Source organism: Cynocephalus volans, chromosome 17 (genome assembly GCF_027409185.1).
Source record: "Cynocephalus volans isolate mCynVol1 chromosome 17, mCynVol1.pri, whole genome shotgun sequence".
Taxonomy (NCBI): domain Eukaryota; kingdom Metazoa; phylum Chordata; class Mammalia; order Dermoptera; family Cynocephalidae; genus Cynocephalus; species Cynocephalus volans.
This window is the reverse complement of record NC_084476.1, coordinates 190593-209933: the sequence shown is the minus strand read 5'-3', so window position 1 is coordinate 209933 and position 19341 is coordinate 190593. Positions and strand designations below refer to the sequence as shown.

Below are 19341 nucleotides of genomic sequence, written 5' to 3'. Positions count from 1 at the left end.
CTTATGTGTGTTTTGATAGATCATGTCTTCCTGTGGTTATCATATGTGTGCACAGAGTTGTTCCTAGTATTCCTCTTGTTACTTCTCTAATGTCTGCAGGATGTGTAGTCAGGTCCTCTCTTTCATTTGTGGTAATAGTACTTTCTGTCCTCTGTCTTTATCTTTCTAGTTTACCTCACTATAGGTTCATCAGTTTTATTGATCTTTTTAAAGAACCAGCTTTATTGCTGTTGTTGATTTTCTCTCTTGATTTCCTGTTTTCAATTTTATTGGTTTCTGCTCTAGTTTTTGTTATTTTTTTCCTCTGTTTTCTTTGGATTAAATTTGTTCTCATTTTTCCTACTTTAAAAATATGGAAACATAGATGTTTAATTTTACGTGTCTCTTCTTTTCTAATAAATGCATTCAATGCCATAGTTTTCTTCAAGGTACTGATTTTGGTGTATCCCACAAATTTTAATAAGTTCATGAGACTGCATTGATCCAGGGAGGGAGTTTCCACTGAGCCACTAGCACCCCAACCCCACCCCTGACCCGGTCCCAGGCTGCTGCTGCATTTGCCATTTTGGGAATGAAGCCAACATGGAAGGGCATTTTGCCCTGGTGCCCATAAGCACAGTGTTTCCACAGCCCTGAGACCCAACATCATGCCAGGTTGCAAGCACCTAAGTTCACATGGCATCCTGCACCCTGGGAACAGATGGTCCTGTGCAGCAAGGGGTCTGTCACACTTAGGACAGAGGGGGTCAGTGTGCACACTTTCCAGAGCCTGAGAACCAACCAATCAGAGCCTTCTGTTACTGGTGGACATGCTGCTCTCCTCAGTGAAGAACCTATGCACCTCACAATGGTGCTGTGTCCCTCCTAAGATCCAGCAGTCCTTCCCAGAGCCACATACTCATGCGTGGAAGTTGTGTGCCTCTTGGAGAGGCACAGAGCTCTACCTGCAGCTCCAATACCATTCATGCCTACCTGACCCTGCTGAGGACTGCAGAGCAACTCAGCATCTCTCTTGGGGACACGGCAGCCTGCCCACAGCCCCAGCAACCTTGAGTGGAGCAGCCTACCCCCACTGAGGAGTTTCAGAGTGACCCAGTGCCTCTCTGGTGGTCACAGGGTCCTACCATAATTATAGCAATCTTGCCCAGAGTGTCTACTCTGGCTGAGGAGCTGCAGAGAGACCAAACATCTCTCTTGGGGGCACAGGGACCCACACACATCACAGTCACCAAACCTAGACAGCTGCAGTAGGCCCCAGCATCTCTTTTCAGGGCACAGGGTCCCACCTATGGCTCCAGAGACCTTACCCATAGGGACCCATTCCACCTGAAGAGCTGCAGAGTAATCCAGCATTCCTATTGGAGCCAAATGGTCTTGTCCAAAACTGCTATGCCCTTTCCCATAATGGTCCACTCCAAACAGTGGTGCTTCAGAGCAACTCAGTGTCCTTCTTGAGGATTCAGGGCTCCACTTATGAACATAGCAACCTCGCCCAGAGTGGTTCACATCAATGGTGAAATTGCAGGGCACCCCAGCATCTCTCTTGGGGGCACAGGGTTCAACCCTCAGCTCCAGTGACCTCACCTTATGTTGCCCACTTTATTTGTGAACCTACAGAGTGCACCAACACCTCCTTTAAGGGTATAGATCTCAGCCCAAAGTCCCAGTAACTCCACCAAGTTGCCCACCCTAGCTGAGGAGTTCCTGAGCACCTCATTGTTTCCCTCAAAGTTCAACATTCTAATCCCAGCTCCCAGAAATCCCACCTAGAGTTGCCCATTTAAGCTGAGGAGCTTTAGAACACCTCAGTTCATCTATCAGGGATACAGGTTTCTGGTCAAGTTGCCAGCAAGCCCATCCAAGGTCACCCACTCCAGCCAAGAACTGGCAGGGCACCTTGGCATTTCTCACTCATGGCCTTGCACATGACCCTAATGACCCAGCCTAGTGTCACTCACTTCACTGAACTGCTGAGTACCCAGTCTCTAGGCCATGGAGACACTCACACACAACTTTGACACTGAATACAGTGATTTTTGAAGAAATCACATGGAGACTATACTACTGTGTCTATTCAGAAACCCATCCTAAAACTCTCTACCCAACTGTCACTATAGAGCACATTTATTGGAAGGAGTCCCTCCCCTTGAAAGCTACTGCAGAGACCTTACCCATAGTGACCAACCCCTAGTGATTAGAAGAAGCAACTGCTCCACCAGATGCCCAAACATCAATGTAGAGATACCAGAAATATGAAAAAAAGACATCCCCAAAGGGATATTGTAATTCTCTAGTATCAGACCTTGAAGAAAAGGAAAACTATGAAATGCCTGAAAAGAATCCCAAACAATAGCCTTATTTTTTTCCCCAAGCAATAATCTTAAAGGAACTCAATGAGATGCAAAATTTTCAGATAAACAACACAATTAAATCAGAAAAACATCCCAGAATCTGAAGGAGAAATTCAACAAAGAGGCATATCTTTGGGGGTGGGGGTGGAGCAGAAAATCTTGGAACTGAAGAATTCATTCAGTGAAATAAAAAAATACAACCAAGGGCTAGAACAAGCAGAAAAAAGAATTTCTTGACTTGAAGACAGGCCTTTTCAAATAACCCAGATAAACAAACAAAAAAGAAAGAAAGAAAAGAAAAATACAATTCTTTTAAAATGAAGAAATCCTATGAGATCTATGGGACAAGTTTAAGCACACAAACATCTAAACTATGTGTGTCCTCAAAAGAGACGCAAAAGGAAAAGGCATCAAAAACCTATTTAATAAAATAATAGATGAAAACTTCCCAAGTATTGGGAGAAGTATGGACTTCTAGATCCAAGGAGCTAAGAGATGCCCAAACAGATTCAACCCAAAAAGGTTCTCTGAGACACATTGTATTCAAATTGTCAAAAGTCAAAGACAGAATTCTAAAAATGGCAAGAGAAAAGCATCAAGTCACCAAGAAGGGAATCCCCATCAGATTAACAGCAGATTTCTCAGCACAAACCTTACAGACCAGGAGAGAATGGGATGGCATGTTCAAAATACTAAAAGAAAAGAACTGCCAGCTGAGAATACTACACTCAGCAAAGATATCCTCAGAAATGAAGGAGAAATAGTGTCTTTCACAGACAAGTGAACAGTGGAAGAACTCACCACAACAATACCAGTCCTACAGAAATCCTCAGGCGAGTCCTACATCTGGAATTAAAAGAACAACAATCACCATCTTGAATAGATGAAAATGAATAAGATCCACTGTAGAGCAGGTACACAAACAAGAAACAAAAGGAAACTATAACTTATCACTACAAAAAACCACCAAGCAGCAAACACAAACAATCAAAGGGGTGGGGGGAAATAAACAAAAGATATATAAAGCAACCAGAAAAAAATAAATAAATTGACAGATGTAAGGCAGTTTGATAACAACCCTAAATGTAAATTGATTGAATCCCTACTTAAAAGATATAGACTGAGGGCCGGCCCATGGCTCACTTGGGCGAGTGCTGTGCTGACAACACCAAGGCCACGGGTTCGGATCCTATACAGGGATGGCCGATTTGCTCACTCTGAGAGCATGGTGTTGACACCAAGTCAGGGGTTAAGATCCCCTTACTGGTCATCTTTAAAAAATATATATATAGACTGGCTGAATAGATTTAAAAAACAGACCCAAGTAGGTGCTGCCTACAAGAAACTCACTTCACTTGCAAAGACACAGATGGAGAAAATTTAGTAAACTAGGCCAGGCGCAGAGGTAGAAATACTGCATGTTCTTACTTATCAGTGGGAGCTAAGAAAAAAATTAAACCTGACAAGTTAAACTTTCAGAAGGAGAAAGCAGAATGGTGGTCACTGCAGGCAGGACAGGGGAAGGGGAGGAGGGACAGTGAGAAGTTGGTTAATGGATAAAAAGCAGATGGGAAAATAACATCTACTGGTGTGCGATGACCTAGGCATGTGTGATGAATGGTAACTTACTGATGTATCCAAATGGCTGGGGGAGAGGGGATTGGGTGTCCTCAGTACTGCAAGGATGGATATGCTAATCACCCTGATTTGATCATTACACATTGTGCACAGATATTGAACTATAACTGTGCACCCACAAATACATATAGACAAATGTTTGAATTAAAAAAAGAAAGGAACGTCTTTCATCTGGGAAACTTACTGACTGTCCTATGGTGGTGGGTAACACCCATCCTGTCCAGCTGCCTTCTTTGCACTCCCTCCTTCAAGTGGTAGTTGTAAATTCTAGCTCCTTAATTGGAGAGTTCAGTTCCAAAGTCCTAAATATTACTTTTATTTTATTTTTCACAGCTGCCTAGTACAGGGATCTGAACACTTGCCCTTGGTGTTACAACCCACGCTCTAACCACCTGAGCTGACTGGCTAGACCCTGAGTCACTTTTAACTGGAAAGACCAAGGCCACAGGTTACTTTCATTAAAACTTTGAGGGGGGGGCTTCATTCAAATGGGGAATCTGCTAAGATTCATTAGGTAAAAAGACAGCATTAAAAACTAAAAGTCCTCAAATTTGGAGAAAATGTTCAAGTCTTTGGTATTCTTTTATTTGCACATGAGAAAACAGAATCATATTTTAATTTGAAAAGAACCAAGTCTGGGTGCTTACCCTTTCTTCAGATCTAGTCTGCTGTCTCACCTTCATTTCATGGCCACATATGCCTCTCACGACAGCACTTCACTGGCACTGAACCAGTGTTAGATCAACACGATTGGCTTTGTGTGAAGTAGGCCCTTCAGTGCCCATCTCACAAATCCTGTCTCCGACCCACTGTTCTCTTACATGTTTTCACAGCCTTGTGCTGAGTATTGCCACTGAGCTTGGGAATTTCAGGTAGCCAAAGATAACTATATATATATATATACAATTCTGTTTGCAATATGTAACAGGAGATTACTTAGCCAACCAAGTTAAAGCAGATATCAGTTATTTAGACAAAAACTTCAATGTTGTCCTCAATCCCAAATGAAATAAGACACTCGAATTTGCCACCACATAAAGTTTACATTTCCTCTGTGGTGCAGTCCTAAGGGCTCATACCACCATACATGTGTTAAATACAGAATTCATAACATATTTCTGGTGGCATGAGACATGAAGTCTAGTACACAAGACCAGAAGTGCCACACATGTAACACAAAGGCCACTTTTAAAGCTTTTCAGGTAGTTATTCAATCATGTTTGCCTTCTCAAAATTATTATCACAAGGCTCCAGGAAATTTGGTGTCTGGTGAGGGTCCATTCCTCATAGGTGGCACCTGACTTGTGTCCTCACATGGTTAAAGAGGCAAGGAAGTTTGCTTCGGCTTTTTTTATATGGGCATTAATCCCTCCCTTGAGGGCTTTGTCCTCATGACTTAATCACTTCCCAAAGGGTTCACCTGTTAATTCTTGTGTATTGGGGATTACATGTTGATTCTGGAGGGATCCATTTAGACCATAGCAGAAGTGTCTGTAGTCTTATGATTAAGTCTCCTTCTCTTAATGAGCCTGTGTCTTAGACTGTGAAGTTCCCAAGTGTTTCTTAATTGTTTTAATCCCCCTTAGTTGGGACAGGATGGCTGGAGTGGTCCAGAATTGGATATTTCCCTTCATCTATGTGGAAGTCTAGCATACACTGTGTTGGAGCTGGGTATTTCCCTTCTTCCAGGTCATTTATTCTCTAATAATAATACAGCAGGCTAGCCTCCAATTAAGTAGCTTCTCCTGAGGGCAGGCCTTGTTAAGAAGACTGAGTGCCCTCACATATTTCTAAATGTTTTGCCTTTTCCCCTCTCACAAGTGGAAGCAGGAGGGGAGTTTTCTTTACTGCTTACTGTAAGTCTAGGATCTCTCCACTTCTTTTACTGGTGTCCATGTAGGGCAGGTGTTGAGGTGGGTTGGGGGAGGGTAAGCATGCCTAATGTCTTTGTCATTTGGAGCTCCTGGTAAATAACTAGAAATATTTACTAGGAGGAAGAGTCCTTAAAAATAATAATATTTACTGTATGAAACTGGTTGAGCACTTGGAGGTAAATTCCACAATATTCTGCTGGTGCATTTATGGCCTGGTGCCCCTGGAGCTTTTAACTCTCAGAATTGTCTATGCTGAGCCTCCTTCTCAGTCACAATTTAGCTTGTCCTGCTCTAACCCTGGATCCGTGGTGGTTTCTGCTAATATCTCTCTGCTCCTGTAAGCCTTGACTTCATGTATTTTCCTGTCTGGCTCTCTCATCTTGGGGCAGTGGTTTGTCTCATGCTTTCTCTTCTCATGTACTCAAGAAGAGTAGTTGGTTTTTTAATCTCATCCTCTTTTTGGTTGTTTTTAGGATGGAGTAATTTCCAAGCTTTTTACATGCAAAAATAGAAACCTAAAATGTATTTCTAAAAGTGCCTCCATAATGTCTATGTAGATAATCAAAGAATTATTTGTTTCATACAACTATGAATATGATAAATGATATGGTAGACTTCTTAATACTTTCTTTATTTGTGGAATAAACTCAGAAAATGTTTTCTGGGTTTTCACAGTCTATTTCTCTTCTTCCATTTTTAAATGCCATTTGGATTCCCACAGATTTTCCAATATAATATGTCCAAGTATGTTTCACTTCTGCTCATTATATTTTTCTCCTATTTTCCAAATTTCACTTTACAGTGCCAATACCTAACTAGCTGTGATCATGAAGATAGCCTGGGAGGAAACTCTTCATTTTACATCTGCACAGGACATTAGTACCCATTTTGTTCTTCTTTTTGTTTGTTTAATTTTATTTTCTATTATAGAATTACCTCCATCTTCTGTATGCTTATTGCTATATGTCCCGATGTATGTGGTCATCTGTCACCCTAGTTTTTTCCTCTTTGACTCCCTTTTAAGCCCTTTCCCATCTTCTTCTAATGGATGAGTATAAAATGCAAATCTGGTCATGTAACTTACCTGTTCATACAGGATCTCATTATTCATGCCTTGTGGCTTGACAAGTGGCAGTCTTCACCCTGGAGTTCACACAAGCAATTCTTGTGTGTTATTCTTGGTATGTTAGGAAGGAAATTTTGAGATGCCTTTGTATGTGCTTTTAATTTATAAGTAAAAACAATACAACAAGTGCATAAAATGTTTTTTTGTTAGAATTAGGTCAAAAAGTCAAATGCAGAATCACTCCCTAATTAATTCTTTCAATATTGTGTTTATCTCCCATCATGGCACAGGATCATTCATCTAGACAGAGTGCTGTGTGGTTCTATTAATGTGGCATGTGTTCTTGTGTTCTTGAGACTGCACTTTTGATGTCTCCATGTATTTATGACAATACGTGGTTCACATGGAAGAGCTGAATATCTTTGGCATCTCAGTGCAGTGCAAACTGAATACAAAAGAGAAACATGTGTTTTTCCTTCTCTCTTACCTCAGGCTTCGTTGAACTTGTGTCTAAATTAGTTCATCTAACAGGTATGTATTTATACTTATGTCTTCATACCTGAGTATAAGCTCCTTGGAAGAGCAGAATTTTATTCATACTTTTATTATGAGTAACAACAATTGTGTTAGATCTATAATGTAAGCATTATAATAGTATTTTTATTTTGTAATGTGTTTATTTTATTATTATGTATTTTTATTATTTTAATTTATTAATATACAATATAGTTGATTTTCATTTCTCTTTACCAATTCCTCCTTTTTCTTCCTCTCCCCCATCCTCCCCATCAACACCATATCTTTTACTCGTCTTAACAAAATCAAGGAATTGTTGTGATTGTCCCCCCATAATAGTATTTTTAGTACTTAATAAATTATTACAGTGGCAGGATACTTTTGCTGTTATTTTTCTTTCTCCCCCATATGCATTACAATGAAGCTGCATCTTATGTAAAACACATATCATACACATGCACATGCACACACATACACACACACACACACACACATACACACAGAAGTGTGAGCTCCAAAATTTCTATTATCTGACCCAGGGCTGCTGACTTTGGAGAAATGTGCCATTACAGGGGTTGATGTCCCTTGAGGATGTGGCTGTGGACTTCACCTGAGAGGAGTGGCAAGACCTGGATGATGCTCAGAGGACTTTGTTACTGGAATGTGTTACTGGAGACCTACAGCAACCCAGCATTACTGGGTGAGTGACATTCCTCAGTAAGTCCCAGAAGCAAGACTTTCCTCTTTGGTGGTACGTACAGGAACCATTTAAAAGGCTTAATACTGTTTAGGTAAGATGTCACTCATGACAAATGTGAGTGTCATCCCTCTCTAACAAAGGTTCAAGTTGGACCCTTCATTGCACAGCTTCTGATGTTGAGTTCTTCTCGTTCTTTCAAGGCCCTGACTTAGCAGTTTGGCAAAGTCCTACCTGTGCTGTCTATAATTAACAGGACACTGCATTACCAAACCTGAGGTGATCTTCAAGTTGGACCAAGGAGCAGAGTCAAGGACATTAGAAGAAACAAACCAGAACCTCCAAGGTCAGTCAGTTCATCCTGTGCAGAGGCCAGGAGGAATAAAGCCCAGCAGATGTTAGCAGTGTTCAGCTGTTTCTACCATCTGTTTCCATGTCCCAGACCTGAGGACAGCTGGTATGAACTAGGATTGGAAGAAACACCTTTACCTTTAGTGGGCATTCAATAAAATATACTTATGTGTAGTTCATTGATATATATATATATATATACATTTATTTCAGATGTCCAGATAGTTGATGAACTAATTGAGAGGAGTCATGAAAGTCATGATAAACATTTGTGGCATGTTATGTTCACCAACAGCAGCACATCAACTGAGGAGAAAGTTGAGTTGGGGAAAACATTTAATCTGAGCTTAAACCATATTTCAGCTGGAAACTATTCAGGAATGAGGCCTGAGGAGTTTAATGGGTGCCAGAACACATTGATTTTTAGAAAGCCTGATGAGATGTATGCTACAGAGAAAGCTGATGGCTGATGACCATAATATCACTGGAAATTGTACAGACATCACAAACATCTTAGTCAGCATAACAAGAATCAAACTGGGCAGCAACATTTTGAAGAGAGTGGACAAGGGAAAGCCTTCAACACAGAGCCAATAATATTTACACATAAGAAGATTCATATGGGAGAGAAATCCTGTAAATATAATCAATATGGAAAATTATTTGATGAGCTAGCTTTGATTGCCCAAGATATAAGTCAGGTATTTAGTAAAACTTTTCAATGTATGTGTATGTGGGAAAATGCTCCATATAAAGTCTAAACTTACTAAACATGAAAAAATACACACAGAAGGAAGACCATGTAACTGCAAATGTGAAAAACCCTTCATTAATAAATCACATCTTACTTCACATAAGGGAACACATATAGGGGAGAAGCCCTATGTGTGTGATGAATATCAGAGAATTTTCTATCAGAAGTCATACCTTACTATGCATCAGAGAATTCACACAGGAGAAAAGGGGTATGGATGTCATGAATGTGGAAAAACCTTTCACCAGGAGTCACTCCTCAGCAGACATGAGATAATTCACACAGGTGAGAAACCATATGAATGTAAAGAATGTTGGAAATTTTTTTATAGTAAATCATACCTCATTGTCCATCAGAGAATTCACACAGGTAGGAAACCATATAACTGTAATGATTGTGGGAAGAGGTTTGACCAAAAATCAGCCCTCATTAGACATGAACTAATTCACACAGGTGAGAAGACATACGAATGTAAGGAATGTGGGAAAAGTTTCTACAGCAAATCACACCTCAGCAGGCATCAGAGAATACACCCATGTGAGAAATCATGTGCATGTAGAAAAATGTTCTGCTGTAAATCAGACCTTGATATACATCAGATAACTCACACAGGGGACAAACTCTATGGATGTAAAGAGTGTGGAAAACTCTTTCAGCAGGTCTGACCTCGCAGTATGTAAGAGAATTCATACAGGAGAAAAACCCTATGAATGTCATGAATGCGGAAAAACCTTTTACCAGAAGTCAGATCTCCCTGTACATCAGAGAACTCACACAGGTGAGAAACCATATGAATGTAAAGAATGTGGAAAAACTTTTAACCAAAATTCAGACCTCAGCAGTGATCAGAGAATTCACACAGGTGAGAAACCATATAAATGTAATGAATGTGGAAAAACTTCTTACCATAAATCAAACCTTAATGTACATCACAGAATTCATATGCATGAGAAACCATATGGATGTAATTATTGTGGGAGGAGGTTTTGGCAGAAGTCAGCCCTCATTAGACATGAGAGAAACCACACAGTGGGGAAAAACCTGTGAATGTAATGAGTGTGGGAAAACCTTTGCCAGAAGACACACTAAAAGATGCATTAGAGAATTCACACCCCATAAATGTGCAGATGTCCCTCAATATCCACAGGAGATTTGTTCCTGGATCCCTATCAGATACCAAAATTTGCAGATGCTCAAGTGCCTATATAAAGTGGTATATTTGGGTTTTGCCTAAGTACTTCCTGCTGTATGCTTTAAAAATTATCTCAATTACTTATAATAATGAGTACAATGTAAAAACTATGTAAATATTTGTGATACTGTTCTCTTAGTTTTACTTGCACTGCTGTATTATTTTTTACTTCTTTTTATGTTTTTGATTCACACTTCACTGAACTAGTGGATATGGAACCCGTGAATATTGAAAGCCAACTGTAATGAATGTGGAAACATCTTTTGTCGTAAGTCACACCACAATAGTCATCAGAGAATGTGCACAATGGAGAAGTCCTGTATGGCAGAAACTTACTGTGTGTTTTTGCTGACCCACTATCTTTGCTTTTGTACCCACAATTAGCCTGCATACTCAGCCTCCGGTTGTCGGGCCTTAAAAACTAACGCCACCTTAAGTGACATTACAAGTGGCGCCATTATGGGCCCACAAGGGTGTATTAATGTGGCAGCCTAAGACAGCACCAGGAGGAAGTAGGGTGGGGGTGTCTGCGGGAACCTTGCCTTAGCCCTTATTGGCCAAATACATGCTTCCGTGCTCGTGAACACTGCGTGATTGCAATAGCTAGGCATTGAAACAGGATGCATGCTCTTGTAACCTTTAAGCTGATTGGAAGATGTAAAAAACCTCCCCTCCCCATCTGCCTTTAAAAGCAAGTGCTTGTGTGATAATAAATGGAACTGCTCAACAGAACCCCCGCCGCGTCTGAGTGTCCTTTAATGGGCTGGTTGGGGCCGGCGGCTGTGCTCACCTCTCTTCACAGCTCTCTTCCCCCATCTCCTTCCAAAGCGGACAGGAGGGAAAGAGGAATCCGGGCAATTCACTCACCCACCAAGGGAGAGACTGATAATGAGGAGAGGGCTGTTTGGGTTGGCCGGCGGCAGACCCGACATCCAGTTACTGTCTGTGGGACCATATAGCTGAGCTCTGTTGAGGTGAGTCTGTATACAATTGATGAACATTACTTTCAGGACTGGCAAAAAGAAAAAAAGGTCCATGCAGGTTTTTCTGATTTTTCATGCTCTCTGGGATTGAATTGCTGGAGACCCACATGGTGGACTTGGGAGGCATCGGTGGGAGAAGTACAACATGTCTTAACACAGAACAAACTGATTGTAGAAAGCTGAGATCATCCCATAGCTCTGTCCCCAAACCTCTACTTGTACTTTACATTAGTGAGAAATAAATACTGTGTTGAGCCATTTTATGTGTGATCTGATTGTGCTAAAACCAGCCCTTTGAAGCTAATTTAGTTTATGAACTTTCTGAGAGAAGTTTTCAGTCCTTGCATATCAGAAGATTCACATAGGACAGAAAAGTACTTTGTCATCTTTCATTCTCAACAGTTTGTGGGGAAATCAAATCATAGGGAGAAACAACACAATAAATAGGAAACACCTTATCAGGCAGGGACATCACATTTTGTGGTGAAAATAAAGTAAATCTTCATAATTATCTTTAATGTGTCAAAGCTTTCAATCTAAGTTTCACCATTTTTATATATCAGCAAATTCAAAATTAATGAAAACCAACTTAGGTAACACAGGTGTAAATATTTTAATAGAAATATTAAATATCATTTCAGAAATACTTTTAAAATATTCATATAAAAAGTGCTAATGTCATCTGCTTATGTTAGAATTAAGACTTACATTAGAATTTTCCACATAAATTCCACTCTAACTTCTTTATGTCCTGTTAAATATATTAAGTCTAAAGTATTTCACTGCATACTTTTTTCTACTGTGCTATTGTAGGCAAATTTGTATGACCATTATTGCAAAACTGGCTCAAGAAGATAAGTTTTTTGAATGTTTGAAACTAACAAAGAGCCCGTCAATGGCTTCCATAGAAACATTAATTTTGCATACTAGGGTGTGCAGGAGGCATTTACTGCTGCTTCTTGCCCACTGGCTTTGGTCCTGATATACTAGGCATGAAGATCTTGAGGCTGAAACATGCATCTTGGCTTCTTCTGCAACAATTTTGGAGTCCATGAACCAGACCCAATCCTGCAGGATGGCACCCATCAGGTGGCACTGGGGCTGCATCCAGCTGTGTTAACAGCTACCCCACTAAATTATGGGGGAGACATGGCTGTGCACCACCGGATGTGTGTTAAAAGAGTTAGAAACACTTTGAAAGGACTCATATGGGGAAAACTGATTGCAAATAAAGGCCATGTTGGAAATTGTCCCCATTTCAAGAATGCAGTGAGTAAATCAGAATGTCTGCTTTTCATGATTGAAGAGGGAAATCTTTATCAGTATTTTGTGGCAAATGTGGGATCATAGTTTGTCTGTGAAAGTAAAGAAAAAGCCTGGAGTTTCTCTCATATTTATTATTCAGAACACTAGAGTTTTGGACAAAACTTCTCCCAAAGTAATTGCCAATTGCCTTTATTAAAGCAGTAAAGTCAGGTCAGCTTGTCTCAGTGCATGAGAAGCAAAGAACTGAGCAATTCGAAGAAGAACAGGGTTTAGTGAAAACCTCTGAACAGAGAAGAACAAAGTGAAAGAAAATAAGAGGTACCAACCCTCTTAGCTGTTTTAAGACAAAGAAAAAAGTACAGGACACAAAATTACCTGCTTCTGAAAAGAAGGGAAAAAGAAAAAGAATCCAGAACAGATCTACTTCAAAAGTACGTTATGAGAAGCAGAATGCAGAAGGATAACGAATCCTTTGGGAACTTTTAAAGACAGTGAAATGTGAAAAATGAATTTTGTTTTTAAAACTGTAGAAGGGTTTACAATAAAAAAAACTCAACAACAAAAAACCCTGAAATAAAAGAAACATTATTTCCATAGGAATGCAGAAATCAGTCACAAAACTGCTAACAGCATAAGTCTGAATTAATTTAAACAGCTGTGAACAATAGTACTCATTTTATTCTACTCAGTGAAAAGAAGTGTCTGGAAGGAAGGTTTCCCCTTCATTTCTGTTTCTCATTTCTTTAAATGAGGTAGCAGCATAGGAATAAGTGTGTACCAGGTGCCATGTAGCTGGGAGATCGTGTGTGTCTCTGTTTGCTGTGATGGGTGCTGTGTGTGTCCTGCCACGAACAGGGCAGCACGATTATTCTGACATCCACTTGTGTGTGACTTTAGACTGTAGTAGCTACTCTGGGCTTCTGTCTTCATATGCAGTAAGGGAGTAATAATGGAGCCTGCCTCAAAGCGTCATGGTGAGGAGTCAATTAGATAAATAAAGTGCTTCAAATATTAACTTGCACCTAGTAAACACTAAGAGTGTACTTCAATAAGTTTGTGGAAAAATAGAATTAAAAGATAATGTGAATCTCTGCATGAACTTTTTGAAGTACCATCATATAATCTGCAGATATCATTGGCAATGGTTATTATCGTAATTTACAAAATTACTGTGTAACAAATTAGTAGGAGGCTGTAACAGACTGTTGTTTGGCTACAAAAGAGCTGTCTTCAATCTATGACAAATTATTGATTTGGTCTTTTTATTCTCTTCTACACAGATCTATGCAAGGGGTTATTTTGGTTGAGCTCTTTATAATTAGTGAAACTAATCTTTCCTTTGGTGATCATTTGGGGCTGAAAATGAGACCCATCTCTGTCCAGTGACTTACTAGGAGAATTCTCTGGCATGCCTAGGAATGTTCCTTCAAAGGAAAAGAGAGCTTGAAGAATATGGTTCCTTGGTAGAAGGATGTAGTGGGTTAGAAATCTTGGTTCTCCTTTGATCTTTGAATAGGACTTTAAGGTAATGCATGCATGGGCCTATAGCTGTTGAGTAGAGGACAATAGTCCACAGATAAGTTTGGCAAAAGCGATCTAATCAATTCTAATCACTGTTTAGGGATGGGATTGTGTACTTTGACTATTTTAGGTCACTGGTTTGTTTCCAGCTTGAAGGACTATTGACTATTTAACCTACTGATTGTTCTTAAGATCTGTTAAGGAAACTGCTTGAATACTGTTTAAATATACTAAGAAAACCACTGTATGAAGTATGTGGAAAAGAAAATGTTTGCTAAGGACAAGCTGCTTGTTTGGTGGATCGACTTAGCTTTTTACAAATTGCATTCTGGAATGTCACATTGTTAATTTTACTGCTGTTACTGACTTTAGTTGTTTAAAGCTATACTTAGCCATAATTTACTTCTGTAACACTGCCTGTTTTTATGTCCTTCTTTGATGATTGAATCAACTGATTTTTCTTGTGAAACTTCCTTGTCAATAAAAAGAAAGGCTGATTTTGACTTGTGGCTGCTCCCCTAACGGGCAGCAGTCCCTCCAGGCCTTATTCATGGTACTTTGAGTAAATTTTGCTTTTTTCATCTCAGTTACACAGACAGAATTGTAACAGAAGGACATTGTTATTGGTGGACATGTCCTCTGCTTACATACTGTGGTCCTCAGTTGAGGGCCTCAGAGTGACAAGGCAGAACACTGCAGAAGCTGTGTGAATAATGATGTGACAGGCCACTGAAATAGCCACTCCAGGAGATGCTCTGTTTGGGGACATTTATGCAGAGCCATTGGTTTCTACAGTTGGATAAGAAATAACACCAACTTGTCAACTCAAACAACACATTTACTCTCTCAAGTTTCTGTGGGCCAGGAGCCACCCCTGCTGCCTCCACCACTACCTGCTGGGGACAGCCTCATTAGCTCTGGTAATACCCCTGGGCATCGCCCAAATGCTAATCAGAAGATGCAGACCTCAACTATTAGGATCAATAGATAAAACAGATTTAAAGGGAAATAAATGGGTTTGTGTATTTTATGGAAACACTAACCAAAACAAAGTCAAAATAGCTGTACTGAATCCAGAGAAAATTGACTTTACAGCAAAAAGAATTTTTAGAGATAGAGCAAAATCCATAGTGATAAAAGATTCAGTCTGTCAGGTTGGTGTAATAGTTTTAATGTCTGTGCACCTCACAACTGAACCTTAGCATGTGTAAAGTGAAAGTCAGTGAAATTTAAGGAGGAGACAAATTCACAGTCCTAGTGGGAGACACAGGGACCTCTCTTCAGTAGCTTCAGAAAGGTGGAGAAATGGAGGTAGGGAACATGCAACCTGATCAAAATAATAAATACACATGGACACCTCAGAGTTTTCAGGTTAGTAACATTCAAAGCAGAATACCCTAAATATTGACTTTCATTGAATGTTTCCACCAAGCCAGATACATTTTGACCAGCAGTACAGCAAACATCCCACAGCACCAGAGAAGCTGAATTATGAGCTGGGCTAATGCGTGGTAGGTCTTCAGAGCCCAGGCTCTGCCTGAAGTCCCAGGAGAAGAACTTCAGCATCCGTCCAGCCTGCAGACTGAGAGGTGGCCCTACAGCCTGTTTTCATGAGAGGAGCTTCCTGGAGTTTGTGGTGATCCCCTCTCTTCCTATAGAGCCCCCATGGGAGAAGGACACCCAGGCCCCAAGGAGGCATAGGAGCGAGTGGGATGAAATGGGATTCAGCATGAGGTGTGTGGCTGGGGCAGAGGTTGGGATGTTCTGTTGGGCAGGGAGGTCTCTGCCACCTGCTGCAATTCTGTCCCCATCTCTGGTACCAGTGGGCAGAGCACAGCACCATCAGTTGTCTATTGTTTTCCACTCTAATCTTTTTATTTTCTTCCTTCTGTTTTGGAGATGCTTTCAGTTTTTTAAGTTGGAAGGTGAGCTTATAGATTTCAGATTTTTAAATAATATAGACATATACAGGTATATATTTTTTACAAGCCCTTGTTTAGTTGTGGTTCACCGTGTTTATGTTTTCAATCATCAAAATGTTTTTTATTTCCTTTGTGACTTTTGCTATAATCCACTGGCTATTTGGGGTTTGTTGTTTAATTTCTACATAATTTTGAACTCCTCAAATATCCTTTCATTACTGGTTTTCATTTAAATCTATTGTGGGTAGAAAAAATACTTTGTATGATTTTAATCCTCACATTTATTGAGGCTTTTTTTTTTTTTTTTTTGACAGCTGGCTGGTACTGGGATCCAAAATTGAGGCCTAGCAAATGGTCTTTTCTGGAGAACATTCCATATGCTCTAGAACACAGTCTGTATTCTTTTGTTGGGTGGCAAGTTCTACATATTTATATTTGTTAAGTCAGTTTGTTTTATAATGTATAATGTAACATGTAATATAACCCAAGGCTTATATACGCTTGCCAGTCTTTTGCCTAGTTGTTCAGTCCATTACTGAAAGTTGCGGTTGACATCTCCAAATGCTTATGGAGAACAGTCTACTTCTCCCTTAATTTCTTGTCTGTTTTCATTTAATGTTGGGCTTCTTTGTTAGGCACATGTGTATCTATAATGGCTATGTTGTTCTCATGGCTTGACCCTTTTGTCACTATAAAGCATCCCTCTTTATCTCCAGTAGCATTTTTGTTTTAATTTTTTTTGTCTGATATTAGTACGGCTGGACAGTGTAACTGTCTTATGGTTCTGTTTACATTGCATGTCTTTTTTCATCTATTGATTTTTTTAATCCAATATGACAATCCCTGCATTTAAAAATATTTTTATTGACAAATTATAATTGTACTTGTTTAAGAGTGTATTAGTCCATTTCTGTTGTTCATAACAAAATACCTGGAACTGGGTAATTTACAAGAAAATGAAATTTATTGCTTACAGTTTCAGAGGCTGAGAAGTCAAAAGTCAAGGGAACACATTTGGTGAAGGCCTGGGTGGTGGTGACAGTGACCCAGGGGTCTCACATTGCAGAAAACTGTGGAACAAAGAAAGAGATAGTTCCTCATGCATTCTCCTTTTAAAGCCCTCAGAACCACACCCGTGACCACCATTCTTAATCCATTTACTATGTCATGGTCCTACAATCCAATCACCTCTTCAAGGACCCACCTTTCAATGACCATAATAGCATTTTCCACCCTCAACAGTTACAGTGGGAATTAGGCTTCTAATATATGAAGTCTGAGGGACAACAATTCAATCAATCTGGGTGATTGTGAGGTACTGTGTGATGTTTCAATTCATGGATATATTGTGATATGATCAAATCATACTGATTATCATATTTATTACCTCACATGCTTATTTCCTTGTGGTGAGAATTTTTAAAATCCACTGTTTTAGCGACTTTGAAATACACAATACATTACTATTAACTGTGTTCAGCACTCTGTGTAGTAGATCAACAGAACTTAGTCTGCCTCACTGAATCTTTGGGCCCTTTGACCAACATATACCATTTTCCAACATGTCCCCATTTCCCATCTTCCCCCATTTCACCCCTAAGTAAACTGGAGGTTTTTAGAAGCTTAGATTTTACTTTTCTGTAGAGCATATATAAATGAGATTATGTGGTATTTTTCTGTGCCTGGCTTATTTCACTTAACACGATGTCCTCTAGATTCATTCATGTTGTCACAATTGACAGAATTTTCTTCTTTTTAAATACTGAGTAGAATTGCATTTTATTTATATATATATGTACCACATTTATTTTATTCATTCATATGTTGATAAGTGCCTCTGCAGTTTCCATATCTCGGGAGTTGTGAATAATGCTGCAATAAATATTGGAATGCTGACATCTCTTCAACACAATGATATCAATTCCTTTGGTTATATACCCAGAAGTGGCATCGCTGGATCCTATGGTAGTTCTATCTTTAGCTTTTTGAGAAAATGTCATACTCTTTTCAAATTAGCTGCACTAGTTTATATTGCCACCTACAGTGTACAAGTGTTCTCTTTTGTCCATGGCCTCACACACACATGTTATCTTTCATCTGTTTTATAGTAGCCATTCTAATGGGTGTGCTGTATGGAGAGTGACTTCTAATGGGTGTGCTGTATGGAGAGTGAACTTCTGTGGGGTGGCAAAGGCAAAAGTCTGGATATGAAGGAGCTGCAGATAGCTTGTCTTTTGCTCCAGATCTCCTTCAGGTGTGTTTTCTCTGTCACACAGGAGAAGACAGTGATGTGTTCAGACATCAGGGACCACCCACCACACTCTCAGGAATGGGGCTTGCTCACAGTCACATGGGAGGTTGGGTATAGCCCTGCCACCCCCAATTTAGACCCCTTGAGATAAGCTTCCTCTCCTCTGGTGCCCACATTTTCTGTAAGGACCAAAGGGCCCTGAGACTTACAAAGGGTGGTTGTGAGGCCCTGTGGGATGCCCATGCTTTCCATGGAGGGGAGAGAGAACTAGATCACACATAGTGGGATAAGGGTTGTGAAAGGACATATCAAGCAGGAAGAGGCATGTGACCAGGCGGGGGCAGGGCACTGTCTTCAGATAGGGTGATTGGGGAAGGTGTCCCTGAGAAGGGGGTATTTGAGCTTAGAGCTGAAGGATGATGCGAGGGAAGAGGAACCTGTATTGCCCGGGGAAGCACGAAAACAGCTTGGCAGAGGCCACGAGACAGGAGTGTGCTTGGAGGGTGTTTCTGGAACCCTCCCACTAGTAAAGGGGGGAGAAAGATGCTTAGGAAATGAGGCTGGAGACAGAGCAGGGCCTGGGCTATGTCAAGGATGCCGAGCATCTGGAATATTGAGCTATGCAATGCTAGAGACACGTGGGAACCTCTGTATGACCCCTGCTCTCTACCTAATTTAATGATCTGTTGTTGCTGTCATAAATATCTAGCAATTTTTTAGCAAGGGCCCCTACATTTTTATTTTACACTGGGCCCAGCAAATCATGTAGCTGGTCCTGGCTGGCAGCCAGTTTCCCTGAGCTCACCTTGATGAACCTCTTTAATCCAGTTAATCAGAGCCTCATCCTGGGACCCCAGGCTTCCCACTGCAGGGAGGAAGGGAGCTTAAGTTGCCCACAGAGCAGTCAGAGGGGGTGGATGCCAGCCTGTGTCTCTGCTGCTGTTACTCATCACAAATCT

General features: G+C 40.3%; 1 pseudogene; it reads left to right on the top strand.

Annotated features, from left to right (window-relative positions):
• Window positions 1–12414: 12414 nt before the first annotated feature.
• Window positions 12415–13152, top strand: LOC134365463 (rRNA-processing protein UTP23 homolog; annotated as a pseudogene).
• The last annotated feature ends 6189 nt before the right edge of the window (window positions 13153–19341 follow it).